Raw genomic sequence first — 22,088 nt, 5'->3', positions numbered from 1 at the left:
AACCAAATGCTCCAATTGTCTCTTGCAGGTTTGTTCCCCAAATGTAGCCAAGGAAAGGAAGAGGAATTCTAGGGTACAATATCCCTCTAGTACTGATTTCTCCAATGTATGTCCCATTTCCCTGCAGAAGGAGTGATACGTTTCTGCATGCTTTAGCCTCTACATAATAGGGTTAATTATAAAGTAACAGATAATGAAAGAGTGAAAATTACCTAGAAATAAAAAGACACGTATGATGATTGATAAAATTAATGGTATAAGATATGCTATGTAGGATTGAGAAGTTGAAAGACTCAACTATTGTATTAATAATTCTTAATAACCAGTACACTGGAAATTGAACTTAACGGAACACAACCAGCAATGTTAGTGAAAGAAGGTTGAATGTGTTATTTAAGAAAAGGATTAGGGCTTCATTTAAGAAAGATCAGCAATGTTGGTGTGTTTGACAAGGGTTACGATGTGATGTATTTTCTTTTGTTCTTTCCCACTCCTCCATTTTTCCCTTCTGTATCCTGGAAAACTTTATATAAAATAATAATAAAAAAAAGAATCATAGTGAGGGGGGGGGGGAGCTTGGATCCCGCATGCACCTGTGCATGGATACAGAAAGGAAAAATAATTGACCCTATACCCACCAAATGCTCCAGTTGTCTCTTGCAGGTTTGTTCCCAAACATAGCCAAGGAAAGGAAGAGGAATTCTAGGGTACAATGTCCTTCTAGTACTGATTTCTCCAATGTATGTCCCATTTCCCTGCAGCAGGAGTGATACGTTTCCGCATGCTTGTCATGCTCAGTGAACTGGGACAATGAAAGAGACAGAGGAGGGAAGAGATTTCGAGCCACAATAGAAGATGACAAATTATACACTGGAAAGAAGCAGAAGGAATGCTAGGGGATGGCTTCCTTGCACCTTTAAGGGACAAAACATCTCTTCCAGCCTTTAACTAACAGCTCTACCATTCGCAAAGTTATTGATTCCTTATAAAACTTCTTCAATACGGAGACTTCTTCTGATCACCTCCTTGCAAGAGAAAACACCGCAGAAGTTGCTACACTTAGTCCATTTCATCCTGGCATTAAAAGCTTCTGCTATACAAGATCAGTTCCAGTCCTCAAAACCCATTAACATCTTAAATGCTTGAAAGCAGCGTGTTTGGATGCTGTGCTCTTTAAAGAAAGTGCTGCTGATTTATAACAAACTGTTAAGGCATACAATGTGCTTTAAAAAGGTGCTTTACTGAAGCTGTTGCATTGAACAGATGCCACAAAACCATAGGCACCAAACTGTAAAGCTGTATTAGTTCTCCAGTGATGTGTAAAGAATGTCTTGCTGTAAAGAATATCCAGCAGTGGGGGGGGGGGGAACACCTGCTTCTAGACTTCCTGAGGGTAGAGACTGGATAACTGTATACATCAGAGAAATTCCCTGGACTGTTCCAGAATACAAACAATATACAGTTATGCATAAATTAAATACTCAACTTCCATCAGAAGAATTTTGCATTGTGGCTCCGAGCTCCCCCCCCCCATTTGTTATTTTTCATTCAATGTGCTAAAATATACTTGCAAATACAGAACTGCCAAAAAAGACTGCTGATGTCAAAGTGTGCATGAGTGCTGCAAGAAAGCCTTGGAGTACGATTATTGCTTATATTTACTGATTTTTGTTGTGGTAGTGCATACCATAGAAGTAAAAGATGCACTGGAAGAATGGAGAACCAGCTCAGCTAACTGCCATTTGTCAGATTTATGTCCATCACTCTTGAAGGGCAGTAACAAGGCAGCAGATATCTGCCCTTACCTAGGCAACATGGATGGCTGTGTCCAAAGGTCACAAAACCATATATGCTGTAGTTCTTGTTCCTGGACTCTAATGAATAAGCTTGTAGTTTTTCAAACATCATGGGCACCTCCTTGACTAGTAAGTAAGGACCAGAAGGAAAGAAACCCCTTTGTTTTGTTTCTATTGTCCAGGTAAAGACGGTAAGCAGCAAAGGAGGCCCATAAAGGTTAATAATGTAGACTGATCCACAACACACCTGTAAGTCTAAAGCAATGGTTACCAAAGTGGGCAGTACCACCCCCTGGGGGTGGTGGGATTACCTAGGGGGGCACTAAGAGGCAAGGGGGCAGCAGGGGGGCACTAGAGGTGGGGCCCTTCAACTGTGTTGTTGGATAGGGTAGGGGGCGCTGGGGTTGAGTTTGTGGAACCAAGGGGGTGGTGGCCCGAAAAGTTTGGGCACCACTGGTCTAAAGGAATCATTTTTAGATCCACTCTCCAAAGCTACGGTCTTCTCCATGAATATGAAAGGAGTAAATGCTAATACTGCTCCTTCTATAGTGGCAGGGCGCATTCTCAGTGGATTCACCTATTGAACCAGTTCACGTGTTCTGCAGTAATGGCAAGAGAGTGGGGGCAGTTCAAGCTTCCTTTCTTGCCACATTCAGGTCTCATGCAATGGGGAGGGATGCATAGTATGCCATGATGCAAGAACATGTTCATCTCTCACCTTCGCTCAAGACTCAGAAGTAGGACAAGGGGAATCACAACTGACACAGAGGCATCCTCTTGCCTTTCCTATAGCAATAAAAGTTGTAGATTCAGGAATAAGAAAATGATATTACTGGGCTGGATTCAACCATCTTTTAAAGAGCCTTCCTCCAACCTAAGAAGCTTCAGTCATCCTCCAATAGTACAACAACTTAAGGTGGAGGAAGACTCCAAACTTTGCTCAGTGGAGTGGGAAGAGAGTGTGAAGAGCCACCTCACTGGCTAGGAGCACTAAAGGAATGAAAGGTAGATATAAATTCTGTAAAATAAAAAAATAAGGCATGCCATTGTATTTGCCAAGCAAGGAAAAAAGCAAATGGCATTTACAAACATGAATAAGGCAACAAGGGTGTGGAAAAACTCAGCATTCAAACAGTAGATGATAGTCACACATTTCATCCATCAAATGCAAACTTCAGGTTCCTATGGCCTCAATTTGCCTTGGGACCATAGGAAAGGGAAAGAGGGTTTAACCATTCATTTCTATGAAGCTTTGCAACTCAAAATTGGCTTTTTTGCTCTGCTATTTAGCATTTCTCCTACACAGCCCAGAGACAACGTGAAGCTGCAGGAGCCTGCAATTATTCTTTGATGGATGGAACTAGATATGCAGTCATTTTGTATTTTATTTGAGCTCTGACATTTCTATTCTGTTTGGATCCTACAAGAGTCAGATGATCCTAGTCTAGAAGGTCTGAAGCAGATCCATAATTTTTACCTAGTCTCCCTTCCAGAAGGAGGGGAGAAACTGCCTATGCAAGACAGCATCTTCCATAGATGGTGCTAGTAGATCTATGTCTACCACATTAGCTATGAAACTAGTTGAGACCCTATGGAATCAGTTATGCAGCAACAAAAACTTTCAAGTCAACCAGAAGGAAGAATTTGTGCTACAGAACTCAGGAAAGCTGAGTTGTGCCGCTGTACAGCCAGGATAAGACAGCATTTGAATTATGGGAGCTACTGGATCATATACATAGGTCAACATCTTCTCACACAAACCTGCTAAAAGATAGAATTATGCTGTACCTAACACACCTAGAACAAGGCTTGTACTGTTTCGCCAAAAGAACTACATTAAAACTGATGAACATCTTTCTAAAAATGGAGCCGTTCAGTTCGGTTTTGCCTTTCCTAATTCTGTTTTCCATTTCAATAGAAGACTGTAAGGTCTGGAGGTCTCTTGTACAGAAGCCAACAAAAACAAAGGTAAACTTAGAACTTTCATTAACTGTAAATTATAAGAGCAAACAGAAATAAAGATTGAAGTGAGCAAGAGGGAACGCTAAAGCCTCATCAAATGTAATGTGTAATACCTTAACCCAAACATATTTTGGGACGTCTGCCAGGAAGATGGGTATAAATGTGGGAGGCTTAGCAGAATACTTCTTGAGCTGAAATGTGTAAAGTTTTCACTTTTACTAGGAAAACAGTCATAACTCAGTAAAAACAAGACCTCATTAATAACTAAATGCTACATCGAAGCTACTATCTTCCTAGACGAACGTTTATGCCGTTCTCTCGGTTTCTGATGGCAGAATGTTTAAGTCTGAACTTTCGCACTAGGGAGGGGGTAGGGTGTTTTTATTTATTAAGGTATGTATACCCTGCTTTTCTCCCCAGTGGGGATTTAAAACAACTTTATTGTTCTCCCCTACATCGTTTTATCCTTTGAGGTAGGCTGGGATAAGAGGGAGTGACTGGCCCAAGTGTGTTGCCCTGGCACCACCACAACTGAAACCTGGGTCTCCCAAATCCTAGTCCAACACTCTAACCACTGCAGCAGGCTTGTCCAAACTGCGGCCCAGGATGGCTATGAATGCGGCCCAACACAAAATCGTAAACTTACTTAAAACATTATGAATTAGCTATCATTTAGTGTTAGAGTATTTTATGTGCGGCCCAAGTTAGTGTTAGTGTATTATATGCACAGCCCAAGACAATCCTTCTTCTTCCAGTGAGGCCCAAGGAAGCCAAAAGACTAGACACCCCTGCACTACAGCATCATGGCAAAGGTACAGGCCACATGTGGACACTTTTATTCCATTTATTGGATTCTTGAGGTTCCCAGATTTTGTTCAGCTGCAGATTTCAGAACTCCCATCATTTAAAAAAAACCCCACCACACAGTACAAAATACTGAAGGGCTAAAAACAATGAGGCAAGGGAAAAGGCCCAAACTCATTCAATTTTTAAAAGCCTCTGATTTCTATACATGTGTCCCAATTTTTCAAGGCCAAGTCCTTTTTCCCACATTTGAGGTAACAGTATCTAAACAATATTATCTATCGTGTCCCTGAAAAGGATACATAAATTATGTTAATTACACTCAACAAAAATGAAGATTAGGTACAGTCCTTCACTTTATCGTACGTTTCCCATGCAGCTCTCAATGCAGAAATTGTATAGCACTGTTGATTGGCCTCACATTCCACCTACATTCTTGCAGGAATCACACACCAAGACAGCCAGCACAAAAAAATCCATATAAATGCAATTGCTCTTAGGATGGGAAATTTGTACATTCATTTGCTTACCTGAATATAACTAGAGAACTACCATAACTATGCAAGAGGATTAGGGCTGTAACCAAATTAAAAATCTTCTAACTGTTTTAATAAATCAATTAAATCTACATAAATTTACATATGAATAAATCAAGAGATCCAAAGAAAGAGACTTTGTTTATAGGTGTCATATGCAGGAGCTGTGGCAGGCACCAACTCAGAAAAAAAAAAAAACCCTCCTGTGTAAGTGATAACGGAAAATGCTTTTCCGAGCTACAGAAAGAGAACATACAGCCTGTACTCTTCCACACAACAATCCAATCCTCTCTCTTTCTCTGCAAAAACAAGCTGTATTTTCCAGAGCTCTCGCCTTTAGACATGCTGTCCTTGCATAATGACAATCTGGGGCAAGAACTCACACCGACAGTCTGTTTTAGTACCAGGGCTGAGTGCTACTAAGGGAGGATATGTACTTGTGAGAAAGGGCACTTTCACACATGCCAAATAATGCACTTTCAATCCACTTTCAGTACACTTTAACGATTGTTTGCAAGTGGATTTTGCCAGTTCACACAGTAAAATCCAGTTTCAAAGTGCATTGAAAGTGGATTGAAAGTGCATTATTTGGCATGTGTGAAAGTGCCCTATACTGCCTTTCCTTCAGCACTGAATATCCCCATACCTTTAGAATTCAGTAGTAAATTTCCTCTGAACACAGACTTTTTCAAATATAAGAGATGAGTCTACGATGCTTCCCCTTTCAAAAGTAATATCCACTATTAGTTTTCTCATCCCCCTATTTTCCTCTTGCCTGCAGCCACCAATTTACCAACCCAGCAGAAGGTATTCTAGGATTACTGGACAAATTAAAAACGAAAGTTTCTGGGCCTCGATATCACATACCAAAGGTTCTGAAAGAATTCAAATGTGAAATTGTTGAACTTCTAAACAACATATGTAACTTGTTACTGAAATCTGCCTCCCTACCAGAGGCTTGGGGAACAACAAATATAATACTATATTTAAAAGATGACCAGTGGAGATCCAGGAAATTGCATGCCAGTTAACCCAGAGCCTGTTCTGGGTACAATGGGCGGGGGAATTAAGTAAGTACGCAGAGGAACAAAGCTCAGGGGAACTTGGCATGGCTTCTGCAAAGAGAAGTCCTCTTTACTAACCTTTTGGAGTTCTTTGAGAAAATTAACACGCATGTGGACAAGGGTGACTCAGTAGACATTATATATTTGAGCTGCCAAAACCAAAAATCAACTAAGCGTAGACACAACAGAGGTTTAAAAAATTATGCATGGATGGAGAAAGTGGATAGAGAACTCCCCCACCCCCCATAATACCAGAATTCAAGGGTATCCAGTGGATGGACTAAATGAAGTACTTCTTCACTAAAGGAATAATTAATTTGTGTCACTGAAAATAGACATTGTGATGTTAATTAACGTAGTTATAAATACAGATTCAACAAAAAATAGGTCCATCAATGTTTACTAGCCAGGATACCTCAAGGAATCACTTATGGCCATCTGAATACTAGTGCTAAAAGACAACATGCTTTGTTTGTGGGACCTCCAGAATGGTTGGCCTCTATGTGAAACAGGATGCTTGACTAGATGATGTTTTATAGGAGAGAATACTGATGTTTTATAGGAGGGAATACTTAAACTGAGAAATCTAACTAGAGTACCCAATGAAACCCTTGCAGTTTCCAATCAATCTCTAACTTTCCAATTATCCTTGAGAATTAATATACAGGATCAGAATTTACACGAAAGGACAAAGACACTAATGCGGGATAAGATAAGTCAGGAAAAAGCTTAATGTGATACTGGCTTCAAGTATCCCCCAGTACTCTGGCAGAAAAATATGTTTTAGATCTATGCTGCTGGGAAAAGTGGGTGGGGTTAATTCTTTTCCCCACACCATCCTCCAAATCCCCCACCCTGCTTGCCTAAGTCCTATTAGAGAAAAAAGATAGGCACAAGCCAGACAGTTGTATTTACTACTGCTGCTTAAAGCAATCTGTATGGGCATTTTCAATCCAGAAATGACACATGGAAAAAGTTACAAAACTTCTTCCAGTGTATCAAAGCCACATTACAGCTAGATTTTGCTATTAAAATTCATATTTGGGGATGTGATTATAGATCCCTAGTGTCAAGTGTTGGCACTAAGTACCCTCCAAGATCAGGACACAGAGATTTATTTAACCAAGTTAATAAATCTAACAAACTCAAATAACATAGGCTTGCAGTCAAAGGAAATTAAAACAATATGGTGTTTGCTCTGGCTGATATAACAGGCAGGTAAGTTATATCTAGAGAGCCAGCATGGTGTAGTGTTTAATGTCTGATTACGACATGGGGAAACCAGATTCGAATCGCCAGTTTCACCATGGAAGCTTGCTAGGTGACCTTGGGCCAGTTACACACTCTTAGCCTTGACCCTGGCTAGTATTTGGATGGAAGACCTCTAAGGAATACCAGTGTCAGGCAATGGCAAACTACTGAAAGTCTCTTGACTTGAAAACCCTATCGGGTTGCCATGTGACTGGGTAAAAAAAGTTATGTCTAAATACATTATATATAATGTGGCTATAGAAGACACAGCAGGTTTAAGTCAGAAACTGAAATCTCGGATTGAGCTCTCTCTAGAAGATGAAGCATAGAATCCAGACAATGTAGCTTCTGCTATAGATGCTTAACAAAGGCTTCGCTGTACATTTATACCAAATTTGCCTTGGAAATTAATGCAAAACATAATTCAATTTTGGAATGCGTCCTTGGTACCGGACATAAGGCAAGACTTGTCTTGTGGCCAGTACACGGGCAATGTGTGGGCTTATACGATGGGCAATTTTTTATATAGTTTATATGCAACCGGCTGCTTAGACAGTGGAGGCAAGAGGGGACCGTTCTCACACTGATTTCCAAAATATTATATGTAATCTTTGTAATCTAAATTACAATATTTTTCTCTGCTATGACGGGTTTAACAGGAAGGGGTTGACAGTCAATTAAAAGCAAACACATGGTTAAAAAGGTGAAAAAGGATGTTGAAGTAAGGAAATATGAAATGCAGTATTTAAAAAAAATGGGTTAAATACAGGAAACAACTTTCATCCACCTTCCCACCGAAGTTTATTCAGTGCAGAATTTTAAATGACAGAGCAATTTGCAATTTTCGTATCTGATAGGCTTATAGATTTTACTGAAGATGATAAAATCATAACTTTCAGTGATCTAAGACCAAGTTACCAATCAAGTTTTACTGTTTTTCCAATATTTTCAATTTAGAAATTACATGCAGCAAGTTGAAAGAAATTTGAACAACTTTAAATCCTTAACAAAATAGGAAGAAAAAAAAATTACTGAGTTCTCCAGTAGACCAGAAAGCACATCTGCTTAAGGCTGGTAAGATTTTATTGCCTTGAGTCTACAGACTGCACACAAGGTAAAATGTTGAATAAGATCAGGAGTGGATTGGGAAGTTAAAACAGTACTGGGAGGGGAACATTCCTGCTCAAGTTGAAGGTTACAACTCAGCAAATACAATCCAAGACAGTACTCTTGGAATGGTCCAAACACCAGTCTTCTAAGACAAATACCAACTTGTAATATGGAGCCCCCTACTCATTTAATTGCCCTGACCTGGATGGCCCAGGCTAGCCTGATCTCGTCAGATCTCAGAAGCTAAGCAGGGTCAGCCCTGGTTAGTATTTGGATGGGAGACCACCAATGAATACCAGGGTTGCTGTGCAGAGGAAGGCACTGGCAAACCACCTCTGTTAGTCTCTTGCCGTGAAAACCTCCCAAAAAAGGGGTTGCTATATGTCGGCTGCGACTTGACAGCACTTTACACACACACACACACACACACACACACACACACACACACACACATTTAATTAAAGATCAACATAAAGAAAGAACATCCAACTTCTGTAGGCAATTTATTTATCGCCAAAAGAATGCTGATTGCAAACTATTGACCATAACAGTTACTTATAACACAAGAATAGCAGCAGGAATTATGGTATACAACATTAAACTGATCCATAATAAAAATTATTCTGCGAAGCAGTCGTTTGTGCATCAGAAATGATCCTGCAACAATGGTGATGTTTTGTGTCGTAGCTAAACAAAACCATGGCAGAGCCGACTATATGTTCTATATCACCTTTTATTATTAATTTACTGTTTTTTTTACTTCAAATGCATTGTTTAATGATGGACTTTAAATAATTTGCCCTGACCTGGATGGCCCAGGCTAGCCTGATCTTGTCAGAACTCATAAGCTAAACAGGGTCAGTCCTGGCTAGTTACTTAGATGGGAGACCACCAAGGAATACCAGAGTCATTATGCAGAGGAAGGCAATGGCAAACCACCTCTGAATGTCTCTTGCCTTGAAAACCCTACTGGGTTGCCAAAAGTCTGCAGTGACTTGACGTCACTTTACATAAATAAATAAATAAATAATCATCAAGATAGCCTAAACTGGATTTTTAAAAAATATTCTTCACTGAATATATCTAAATATCACCCGATAATTATATTTTAAAATGGAAAAGATGTTAAAGGGGGGGGGGACCATTTTTACAGCAACAAATTCCGTAGGGGCAACCATGATCACCTTGCCACAAGGATTTATTGTGATTTAGGTACATCAGCATATTGGTTTGACCCAGACCTGCATAACACAAGAGAAAAGGCGCTTCTGTTTTCACAAGAAGAATCAATATTTCCTTTCCCCACTTAGTCTTTATGCCCCATCCTCAAGTGTCTCCTGACCCTGAGGCTGATTTTGTTCCTTGCTTAAATAGTCACAATTAATGCAAAAAGTTGGTAGTTATATTAGATGTGTTTCCATAACATGATAATGTGGATCTGGATACAATTTAAAGACTGTCTGGATTTATTCATTTTCAGGGATGTGCAAAATCCCTGTGAAAATCTTATTGTTATTTTGGCTTCCCTCAAAATTCCTTAGAAATTTAGACTAAGCAGTAACTTCTAAATTAAATGCAAATATCACTTTAAAATCTCACCTAATTCCACTAATAGCCCATTCCTGGGTGGGGGAGTGGATCCGGGGCAGCTGTGCAGCCATGCCTCCTCCTCAAAGGCTTCCCAGCCGCCGTGGAGTATAAAAAAGCCTTTTTTAAAATAAAAAAGGCGAAAATGGGGGGAATGTCATTGAAAACAGCAGGGCTGCAACACCAAAAAAGGTGCCTCGCTGCAGCAGTGAGGGGCTTTCCCAGGCTGGAAGGGTTAGGAAGCTGACTAAAAACAGCTCCACTCCTGGGAACACCCCCCACCGGCGCCACCATTCTCTTCTGGGATTTACAGCACATTCCTGAGAGGAATGTCTGCTCTGGGCAACAAAACCTCTACCCGGCACAAAAAACCAGTGCACCCCTCATAGGGTTGCACGGGAGATACGCCAGCAAAAAGCTGGCATATCTCAACAAGAAAAGAAGGGTGTTCCTGAGTCGAAACAGCTCAGGAGGCCAACTAACGTCGGCCCCGCCCCCAGCCGGCGCCGGAACGCCCCAGGCACGCCTCCTGGCTCGCCGCTGCAACCTGTGCCGGCGGCCGGAGGCTGGCGGAAGGCTGCGGTGGCAGCTGGGACCAGTGCTGCTCAGCGGCGGCCAGGGACCAGAGTCTGGGCCTGCACGCCGGCGCTGGGGCCACTCACGCTGGCGTGCACTTTCCGGGCACCGGCAATGTGGGCCCCTGCGCCGGCGGAGGCCTTCGTCGGCCTCCTAAGGGCTTTCGACGCGGCTGCCGGTGGGGCTCAGGAATAGGCTGTTAGTTTCTGAGGAAGCTGCACCATTGAGGAGCCCTGAGTAGCTCTGTAGCGCCCAGGCACCAGTGGGAATGTCCCCCATGCCAGTGTATGAGCCCCTTATAAGTGGGCACTTACACTGGCGCAGAGTCACGCCACCTCCAAACGGCTCCCCCCACCCCCAGGAATGCACTTTTAGTGAAATTTTGGTCTATTCCACTTACAACTACGGAAAGTCTTCCATACTAAGAAATCATTTATGAATCACCTCATTATGTGAAAACATTTTTAAAAGTATGGACTCAATATCCAGATCTCATTATCTTCCACCTAATTTATAGGCGGACTATGCTTTGATATACATGCCACAATATTCATAGGTAACATGAATTATTGCTCTCCAAAACAGAAGCTTAGGGAGCTCATGTGATCAGACTACAGTATACACACAGGTTCACCCTGCTGCCTAATTCACCTTTGTTATCTTACTGCCTGATCCCCATGCTCTGAAGTTTAATAGACAAAGGAACAACCAAACAGAGGAACAGGAGGCTTATATACGTATGTGCAGGGGCAATATCTCATACTGTCAACTTGACAGATGAAATACCTGCCAGAAAAATTGCCTATCATTAACAAGCTCTTACTGATGTAACTCATGCAGTCAATGAAGTAATTTTTTCATAAAGTAAAATGACACTTTAAACATAGCTAAATCTCATGTTGGTGTCCCATCTCTTTCCTAAACAAAACCATTAAGTGAACTATGTTTCTTTTAGTCGATGCTATAGCTTGTGCATAGCTATTTTACCCTTAGAACTTCAATTTAGTGTTTATGCACAACTTCGTTAAGATTTAAGATTAGCTATGAAAGTTACATAGCAACGTAAAAATGCACTTTTATGCAGAAATGCTCTAAAATAGTAAAACTATTGACCAAAAGTACTACTGCAGTCAGTCATCAACCTGCTTGTAATCTGGCCCACTAACTTTGGGGGCTTCTACATTTGTTTCATTAAGCTATGCCACAAACAGTAAACACAAAGCAAATACTTCATTAAAAGATCCCTCCAACCTGCAGATGGTTGGACCGTGGTTCAGAATATCAAATCACCCATAAATATTCTCATTTTGACTGCAGCTGAATTAGCACTACAGCAGACAGAGATATCATTCTGCCACACAATGACATTTGTTCTAAATCTCAACAGCAGCAAGTACCACCTATATCTTTGTTTATATCCTACCTTTTCTTGGGATGCAGACTATGTTTTCTGCTTACGTAAGGTACTTTTATCAGAGGAAAGAATGTTCTTGCTTCTCCTCCTCCCACTGCAGCTCACTTATCTTTCCAAAATTCTGCTCCTGGTGGATAGGAGACCCTTAAGAACAGCATGAGATGCAAACTGGGGGTCTCTTTTGTTAGCAGAAAAATTGGTCTGGATTTTGTTCAGAAAAGACCATCTTGGTGGCTATGAATTAGTCTTTAAAGTGTGCTACAATATTCTAATGTGAATGTTCATAGAACAGTGATTGCTGTAGCTCTGTAAGGTTTTTCTTGACACTTCTTGTTTATGCTATCATGCACTGAAGCAATGTACTCAATTGTGAAAAGAAACATTTCCTGCTATGAGGATTTAGAACTACCATTTCTTATATTACAGTATAACTAATCATACTGGTACAGGGGAATTAACCCCCTGATTCAGAATACCAATTATAATCTGTGTGAGCAGAAATACCTTTGTCTCATTATCCATAAAACTAAAGCAACAAAACATAAATCACTTTCAGATACCCACTCTACAGGTAAATATTATGTTGCACAACATCTTAAAGTTGAACTTGTTTCATTTTGTATCCTTTTAGTAGCTCATTATTTCAGATTCTTGCATTCTAACTTTCCTGAAGAGCCCATCTGCTCAGCTACACAAGCTCCCACGACTACATCAAACTGGTCCTTCACTTATTACACTGCAGATATTGACATCAATTCAAGAACACTCTGTTTCTCTCTATCTGTCTTCAAGGCATTCAGTGGTCCGAGTCCAAGATATCTTACTGAATGCTTGAAGCACCAAGATGAAGCACATGGTTGACAGGTTGTGCGGGGCTCATCCAACTTGGAACAAGGTTGTGGAATGAAATCGCAAGAGGCTCTGGGAGAGCCACCTCAAAATTCAACATTTTTTCCCTTCAAAAACAAAGCACATTTCTTTGGACCTTGACTTTGTTAATAAATACACATATGGCAAGAGGATAAAACCATTTAAAAACTAACAATCCCTCCCTCCTTGGAAGAGGAGAGACAAGGAGAAGAAAATGAACTACTCATGATGGATACTAGTCTTGTTATTTGATTAAAGCAATCAGATAGTACAGGGGTGACAGAGTATTAAAATCTTGAATAGAACTAATATAGTTGAAAAGAACCAGATAATATGATTCATTTTAAGATATGGATAACTACAGATAAATAGGGCTACAATGTTGTTATTGTACTTTTAATAGAATTTGTATTCTCTATGGCTATAACTGAAATCTCTGAAGTCATTATATGTATTGTCTTCAAAAGTAATTATTATTCTGCCTACTGTATTTCTAAGTGTGATGGGAGGATAGTGTGTGATATTATTAGGGAATTTCAGAGTACGAAGAGAACTGCATTCTTGTTCTGTTTCAAATCAAGAAGTCAATGCGAGTATTTTCCATTGATGGAAGCTAGATTGAGCCTACGTGGCTTAATCACAGACAATACCACTTCATTTTTATGAAACATATGATAGAGGATTTTTTTAAAAAATGCTTTGTTTCATCCAACCTCTTGTCACTATATCTCTGAATGTATTATAGTGCTTAATACTAAAAGAATAGTCACAAATGCAAATTAATGACTGCAGAGCATAGTGAAGTTTGATAAAGACTAAATTGCCTGTCAAAACTTCTTCTGGCATTTCTTAAATTTAATCTTCAGACTTATTATCATTATTATTTATAAAATGTTACCTATGGCCCTAGACCCATACAAAATAAAATTTATGGGGGGTGGGACCAGAATATCCCTAACTGAAATACAGATTTTTCAGGATGCTTTCAAAATTAACCTACTGTCATGCTTTTCCAATTATTATTGAGTATGTTTTGACTACTATAAATAAACTGGCTAACCCCCATGAAGATGATGAAAACTGCCCAAAAGGAACATCCACAGACAAGGTTGGGGTCTATCAATTCAGGGGACCGAACTGTATCTGACAAAGGGAGCTTTGACTCTCGAAATCTCATCCCAAAAATCTTGTTGGTCTTTCAGGTGCTACTGGACAGGGGATTCCCCGGCTAGGCATAAAATATGACTTTGCAAATTAACTAAAAGGTGGGGGACCTTTAAAACCAGCCAGAAGAGGGCTGAAAAGGTTCCAGAAGATATATAACCATTGACAATGGTCTCTCTTAATGTGAAAAGGGAAGGGAAATCAGCCTGCTTGTGCCCTCAAAGAAAACTTAAGGAAGCATTCCCTTCCCCCTCATTGCTTTGATCAATGTAAATAGCCAACAAGACAAAAAGGGTTCCCCTTCCTACAGGGGGGAATTCATGTGCAAGTAGGTACTGCATGCTAACCCCCCCACCCCCGGCCACCGATTCAGCTACTGGGGTTGTGCATGTGCAATGTTCTTATATCAGCTGCAATGCTTATTTAAACTTAATGTTGCTCCCTGCACCTCACCAATGATTGTACAATTGCTCACTGTTAGGACTTGGGACTTAAACATTCTTCAAAATGAGTAGTTTCCAAGCTGCCATTATTTCAATTCTACACTGGGGACAAAGTTGACATTTTGGCAGAGGATAGCTTTTGCTAGGCAAGCATCCAAGGAGTTATTCATTGTATTCAAAATATAGAATGTAATTACGCTTCAGAAAATTTAGATTAAGTTTTAAACAAGTTCTGAGTAACCAAAACCACAAGACTGGGAGTCTTTCAGCCTTATCCTGATCATTTACTAATAAATAGTACAATGCAAAGCTGTTACAAAAAAGAACTTATATCCCTTTTCACTAGTGTGGCTCTCGAGCCTCCAACAACGATTGGGTAAGCAGGTGAGCTGGCTCAGAACATTCAGCAGTTCGTATAAAACCATCCAATTTCTGTGAGGGAAGGTGAAGTTGTGCATTTGGCTAAGATTAAAGCCTCACATCAGTGGCTGAGGACCAGGAAGGGATCCTGAGAGACTGAGTCATTAATGGAGAGGCAGACAAGAAGGGCAAAGAAGCTGAAAGCCAGGTGCCGAGGAGGTAACAAGAATAGATTGAGGGAAAAGTCAGCAGATGAAGGGAAATAAGGCAAAGTTGATAACCAGAGATGAAGAAGCTACATGCTACACTGGAGAGAGAGCGAGAGCGAGAGCGAGAGAGCGAGAGAGGGAGAGGGAGAGGGAGAGGGAGAGGGAGAGGTGATAGGTAAGCAGGTCAAGATTACTAAAAAGTTGTACACTAGAGAAAACAATTGTAGCAGTCACAGGTAATCAAAGAAAAGGTAGATCAAGAAAAGAAAAGAAAAATGACATACAGACCTAGAGACGGGAAGCCATGCAAAGTTGAGAAGAAGGAAGCAAGGGAGGAAGCTGATGGAAGCAAGGGAGGAAGCTGATGGCCAAACGCTTGCTGGGTCTACAACGTTGACCAAGAATTCCTGTCAGTTGTGATTTCTGCTGTCACTGTACCATTATGAATTGGCAAGCCTGATGTGGGAAGGGAGGGGACAGAGACTGAGGCCCCAAACATCATAGGTAGGGGGATTTGAAATAATCAGCCTTTTCTTTGACTGCAGACATCTATTATATATTACAACAGTTTCTTATCAAGGGTTGAACTCTGTAACCTTGCTAATGTACAAGAATTCTTTACAAATAATTACTTCACTTATGTACCAGTTAATACAATTTTACAAGAGCGCCATGTACTATAGAAGAAGTCTTCTATTGTTCCTCGGTTGTAACAGAAAAATGTCAAGTTAAAAATTAGCTACATATTTGAATACAAGGGCAACAGAGTGTATTACAAAGTTTGTTCTCTCTTACTAATATGTTCCAAAATATAGATACAGGCAAATATTTATGCAAAGCAAATTTACTGAGAATTATAGTTCAGTTTTTAAGACCACCAAGAGCACAGTTCTATGGCCTTAAGAGTAGATATGTCTAAATCAAGAACAATTTACAAATCATGGTTGGAATAAGAATTTGGCTCCCAAATTTGACAAATATGACACTAACAAAATATTTAAAACAGCATATAGAGTGCAGCACTATAGAAGTCTCACTGAGGCAGTAGGGATTATTCATATAGTTTAAAGTATGGATTCAGTTTAAATACTTTCTGAACTGTGGATATAGATGGTAAATGGTGTAAGCATGCAAGTGACTGCTGTATATAACTCTTAAGTACATTTACTGTCCAATTTAGTTTGGTTGCACTATGAGCCAAGCCCCGAAGCAGTTTAAATCAGCTACAAACACTAATATCACAAGATATGTCACTTTATGCAGACTTTCAGTAAAAACTTAAATTTCACTAGAGCTTATGAGGTTAATTTTTTTTGTTCAAAGACATAATCTTATTGAAATAATGCATGTAGGACAAAAACAGCATTGCACTTACTTGCAACTGTTGTTTGTTGTCTTCAGTGCAGGCATACATTGAGACTGCACATGCACAGGCTGGCTACAGAGAAAGAACTATCTAGCTCTGTAGGACTGAAAAGTCATCCCTCACCTCAGGCATGTAACATGGCATTTACCACACTGAGGGGAGAGGTGCCATTTCCCCTCAGTTCCTTCTGAGCTGCCAGAGATACCTGAGATATGTAAAAAGGAAAAAGGCTCATGGGGGGCAAGAGGGAGGGAATGTGTGCCTGCATGGAAGAAACTTGATGAACAAGAGTTACAAGTAAGTGCAACCCTGTTTTCTTCTTCAGTCTAACGTACTTACGAAACCATGGACTTCTCATAGTTCACTGTCAATCCCAATCTAGCCAGTAACATGAGCCGGGTGTGAGACTGGAGGTCCTGGGCCGAAGGACCTACTAATAACCAGTCTTCTAGATAGGGAACTATAGTACAGAACATTGATAAACTATGACCACCTTAGGACGTTGATAAGCTATGACCACCACCATACACTTGGTGAATACTCATGATACCATGGCCAAGCCAAAGGGTAACACGCTGTTCTGAAAACAATCCCCTGCACACATGAAACATAGGTATCTTCTGTGAGAAGGGTGAATAGCCACATGAAATCGGTATCTTTGAGGTTGAAAATAGTGAACCATAACTTTAATTGGAATGATTGAAAAACAACTGAGAGAAACAATCCGTTTTTTTAACATTTAAAAAATTATTTAACTTTCTCAATCCTAAAAATAGTCTAACTCCAACCGTCATTCTTGGCTAGCAACAAATAAAAGCCATTAGACAAGTCCTCAGATGGGACCTGTTGTATGGCACCCTTAAATAAAAGGTTTTGTAAAGCTTGTAATGGGTTCAGGTGGAGAGACCTCAGGAACCATAGGAAAATTACAAGGAGGCCTTTTAGTAAACTCAATCCTATACCCCTGTTGAATGGCAGACAGCACTCAGGTGTTATTAGTGATGATGAGCCATTCAGCGTAGAAGGGTGCCGATCTGTCCAAAAGAACTGTGGAGAATTAAAATGTCTCAATTCTAGTCAGAACAGCAATTTTTGCTCTTGCTGGGAATCTTTTGAAGACTGCAACTGAGACCCTCTGGTCTTGGAAGCTCTGTGCCTGGGCTGACCCTGACACTGAAAAGGCCAGTGAGAAGAATTATGTCAGGGCTTACACCTGGAGTACCTCTGAGATTGGTGTTTAAAAGAAGGATGAGGTGGATAACGGGGCTTATACTGGTGAGCTTTTCCCAAACTGACATGGCTAAATCTAAGAAATCTTCTAGCACTGGGAAGGCGACTAAAGCAGGTGCCTCAGAATAGAAGGTGTTGAGATGTTACTTTTAGGATTGGGATTAGATATACTCTCACGTCCTTGTCAAGGAACTTGGCCATGCATAACATTTGTTCTGAGTAGAGGTGCAAGTCCTCATTAGGCAAAATTGCAGAAGTATCCCCTACTGCTTCATCCGGGGTCAGGTCGGACAGAAACTCAGAACCGATCTTAGGTGAAGTTCCATCGTCGTCACCAGAATCAGAAGCATGTTGGCTAGGAATGTTCTATAAAAGAGGTGCGGAATGGAACAGAACTGATGGCACAGCCAAAACCAAAGGCTGGAAATGTTCTCCCCATACAGGTCCATAGGCTGGAGACAGAGCACAGCTGCCACAGAGCTGGTGGGTATAGAACCAGCCATGGCATGGCCTGAGCTGACTGCGTCAGAACTGTGCAGGGTTTCTTTGGAGCCATTAATGGGACAGATGGAGCTACAGGTATCTCCCCTTTGTAACAGTAGTCCTCTGGCTCCTGGAGGTGAGGAGTGGCAGGGGATTTGAATCCTCCCCCTCCAATATTATTGAAACCTCAGGTACCATCAGGACTAAACGTCTGGACTCTAGATCTGTCAGGTGAGGTGATCCTGGAGCCTTGTGAGTGTGCTTTGACTTAGACTTTGCTTTCTTGGGGGGAGGTTCCAACACACTCTATTGGGACAAGAATGGAACAAGTGATCAGGACTGACACCGAGATAGATTGTAAGATGGAACTGATCTAACCAAAGACACCGATTCCAGCCAGGATGACAGCTCCCATGCAGCAGATTGCTTTGCAGCCAGGGTATTAGAGACAGTCAAGGCCTTCTCCCCAAGGGCTGCCTTGAGGTGAACTGCCCGATTACTCTGGGCTTTGGGGGTGAAGCACTGACAGTTGCGGCAAGCCCCCATGTTATGAGACTCCCCGAGACACAAAAGTCAGAGCAAATGTTCATCCGTTTGTGTCATTTTTGTGCCACACTAGGTACATTTTTTGAAGAGAGAATGTTGGGGCATCATAGATATAAAGCAAAAAAGGATCCCAATTTACACACTGAAGAACAGCATGAGCTTCTTAAAAAGATGTCTTCTGTCAGCAGCAAAGAAGGAACTGAGGGGAAATGGTGCCTCTTCCCCTCAGTGCATTGATTTTGGCGGGAAACACAGCATCACACACTGAGGGAAAGGGGTGCCTTTTAGTCCAACAGAGTTATAAAGTTCAAGGTGGGACTGTACAGAAGATTGAAGACAAACTACAGTTTTATTTAGATATGTATTCATTACATCTTAAACAAAAACTGTAACGTGATTAATTGTGAGAAACAAAGACATGCATGAAAATTTAGAATATATTAGCTAAAGTAACAAATTCGTGCTTCCTGATATTTCTTAATTAAACGTGGTAATCAACTAAAACATTATATTGGACAATTTACATTTCCTCTTTATTTTCCATTTATGTAAACACAAAATGAGAAACAAAGTTGCTTGTTTTTAATTATTCTTGCTTTAATTTTAGAATACTACATATACATTCATGTAATGCAGTAAATTATAGTTACAGTTAGCTCGCAGTGGAAATGTATTTGTGAACATTTCCACTCATACTCTGAGCATCTTCAAAAACTGGTCTTAAGTCAACTGTTCTACATGCAGCTGAGGCACTGGTCTAAGCATATTCTGTGTCTACAAAAGCAGGAAATGCTTTTATACATATATAAAATTCTTTTTTATTTCCTTTTAAAAAAACAGAAAAAAAACCCAAAGGAAACTTTAAAAAAGGATATACATAAAGTAAAAGACAAAAATATAACAGTGGTGTTTCTTTAAGTTTCAATAAATGGTTTCCAAATATCTAAAAATAAGTCCATGCGCAATTGCTGTCTATACGCCATGTGTTCAAACGCTGACAGAATTCTAAGGTCCTCAATCCATTTATTTTATCTTTCCAGTGTTATAATATGAGTCTTTTAGCTGTAGTAAGGGCACACAGGGTCCACTGACCATCAGTTAGCTTCCAAGAGCTAGGCAAATAGTTTAAAAGTACATAGACATCCTAAAAAATCAGAGAACATTCTAATACAAAATCCATATGAGTAATTTCTTCCCAGAACAACCAAATGACTGGACACACTCAAAACATATGTTTAAGGGATGCATCCTGCGAGTTACAATGCCAGCAAGTGCATATTTTACTCAGTTCTTTGCTAAAGAGTCACTGTGGTGTACAGTATATCTTTAACATAATTCTTTGCTGCATAAATCTCAAGATCCATGGAAAGAACAAGTATAAAGGCTGTATCCCATTGCTATGGTAAAATAGAGCAATCTAGCTCCTCATTCCTGAGACTTTGTATGTCATTTATTGACATCAAATATTTCTAAACAAATATTGTAGGTTTTGTTTTCTGCCTTGATTCAATTCAAGTTTCCAGGACCAAAGGGGACTCTGAGGTCATTTATGAAGGGGAAATCTGTGTTTGGTTTGCTGCACAGTTTTCTGCTCCGAATTCTCAAACATCATATACATGAGAGTTCCCTCCCCCCAATTCCAGGAGTACCTTGTGATTAATTAGGCATCCCCAGTGAATCATGGAGCTTCTGAGTCCCTCCCCCTGAAAATGCAACCTTGTTACACTTTACTTGGAGGGGGCGGGTCAGCTCTTAAAGGGGCTGTGTGTGCTTTTGCTGGGTATTCCTCCCCACCTTTCTTCAACAGCTCCCTGCAGGGAACTGTCTTACTATCCTTGCAGCCTCTCTTCGGTGTCTTCCTGCACATTTCATCAAGGCTTTGCTCTCTATTTTGTGCTTTGCTTTGAGGGAAAAGGTTGGATGGGAGGGACAGACATGTGGGAGGGAGAAGCCAAAATGGGCATGGGGAGAGGAACCCGAAGTTAAGAGCTATGTATGGAAATAGGGGGAATTTGCGTCACTCTTGCCTTGAAGCAGTATTTAAATTCGTCCTAAAACAGGATCCTAGAACTGCGGAGAAAGAAGGAAGCCAGAGCGAAGTCACGTCTGAAGGTCAGTAAAATCATGAATAATGCAAAGGAAGTCTCGAAGCAGTCCAGCAGGGACTGCGAAGTAAATACCCCTGCATAAATGGCCCGTCACTTAATGCTGCAGGGCCATATTTAGTTAGCAATAAATGTTGCAACTGTAAGTATTGCCATTCTGCATAAGTTGGCAAGTCATGTCTAGACCTCAGCTCAGAAAATGACAAAAATTCTTAATCGTGACCTATCAATAGGTCCAATGTAAAAATCCCCCTCTCGGTTCAAGCCTGTGGAAATGGATCAAGTTGATACTGTTCTCTAGTTGCAGAAATTGCAAGAGGAATGGTATGCAGTTTGGCATAAGTAGACCCTAATGCATTCCACTTAGCGAGGGGCACCAGACAAGAGGCCTCCAAAAGAGCCCAGGATGGATAGAGTGTAACTGCAAGAAGCCATCTCAATAATTAGTACAAGTTAACAAGTATGCCTGTATATAAATTAAGATCAGGGGAATCAAATCTTCCTTCATTGAATGGAAGTTGTATCTTCTTTCAAGAAATCTGAAGCAGTGAGGAACCCCACATAAATTTCCTAAATGAAGTATTATATTTTATGAATACATCTGCAAGGTATATAGAAATGAATTACACATAAAGTATAAATAATCCTAGGTATACTATTATTTTTAGTGTATTTACTTAACCCCATAGAGACAAGTTAAAAGTTCCCCTTCTGTCCAAATTCAAACATATATCAGCAATTAGCTTGTTAAAATTTAGAATAATCTTGTAATAATAACATCTGGGCACCACCGAAAATGTCCTTAAGCAAATCCAGGAAATGCTTACATAACAAACCTAGATTGGGTGGAATAGTCAAGTGGGAATCTAGAAAAGAAATATTGTAAAAAAAAAAAAAACTGATCTCAAAGAAACAGAAAACGCAAAGCCAGTTCTAACGCTCGGCCACCTTGTGTATTTGTTGTTTTACCTCGGGCAGCCCAGTCCCAGGGTGTGTGTGTGTGTGATGTGATGGCAGCTGGGAGTGGCACAGCCATGCCACAGCCACAGAGAATTCCCGGCTGCAAAAATTAAAAGAAAAGAAACACAAACCTTACCCGGAAATCCCCAGTTGAAATCAACAAGGCTATGCCACCAAAAAAGGTGGCATAGCCACACCACTGCGAGAAAGGGTATTCCCGGGGCAGAAGGGGTTAGGAAGCTGCCTAAAGGT

This window comes from Euleptes europaea, chromosome 12 (genome assembly GCF_029931775.1).
Source record: "Euleptes europaea isolate rEulEur1 chromosome 12, rEulEur1.hap1, whole genome shotgun sequence".
Taxonomy (NCBI): Eukaryota; Metazoa; Chordata; class Lepidosauria; order Squamata; family Sphaerodactylidae; genus Euleptes; species Euleptes europaea.
Note: the sequence above shows the minus strand (reverse complement) of the source record.